Genomic DNA, 701 nt, shown 5'->3' on the forward strand with positions numbered 1-701 from the left:
GGTGGAGAAAACGGGGAGATATTGGTCAAAGGGTGCAAATTTCCAGTTATAAGATTAACAAGTTCTGGGATCTAATGTATAACATGGTGATTATAGCTAGTAATACTGTATTATATACTTTAATATTGCTAATGGAGTACATTTTAACTGTTTTCACCAAAAAAAAGAAATGGCAATTATGTGACAGGATGGAGATATAGCTAATCATTTTGATATAGATGAAGGAAAAGATTTAATATTAAACTCATTCATTATCCTGTTACTCATAGCCATTTTTCAAATTTTGGTATATAACCTTTCAGAAATTATAATATATATAAATATTTTATGTTTATCAAAAATTGAATATAGTATATAGTAATGTAATTGGCTATTCCACTTAAGATTATATGCTGAATTTTTTCCATGTGAAAAAGCGTGGTTGACCATCAACATTTTCAAGAGTTAAATAATATTTAATGCATATACATACCTTAATTTCTTAGCCAAGTGCCTCTTTCAAGACAAATTTCTACAGGTAGAATCTCTGGGTCAAAGAGCATGCACATCTTGAAAGCTTCTGAAACATGTATCCAGATGGATCTTGTATCAAGTATGGTCCCACTAGTACAGTTTGAAGGTGCCCCTCCTACACTTCACCACACTCTGGGATGGAAGGGAGGTAGATCTCCAGTATGGATGTCATCAGCCACCTCGATGGT

The 701-nt window shown here is 33.0% G+C and overlaps 1 long non-coding RNA gene across 1 annotated transcript in view; it reads right to left on the bottom strand.

The window, feature by feature from the left end:
* The window catches only part of LOC104983063, a 13,535-nt gene that overhangs the window by 8,320 nt on the left and 4,514 nt on the right, over positions 1–701 (bottom strand). The gene's annotated exons all lie outside the window — the stretch shown is intronic.

The sequence above is a fragment of the Bison bison genome, unplaced genomic scaffold, assembly GCF_000754665.1.
Source record: "Bison bison bison isolate TAMUID 2011002044 unplaced genomic scaffold, Bison_UMD1.0 scf7180017861151, whole genome shotgun sequence".
NCBI lineage: Eukaryota > Metazoa > Chordata > Mammalia > Artiodactyla > Bovidae > Bison > Bison bison.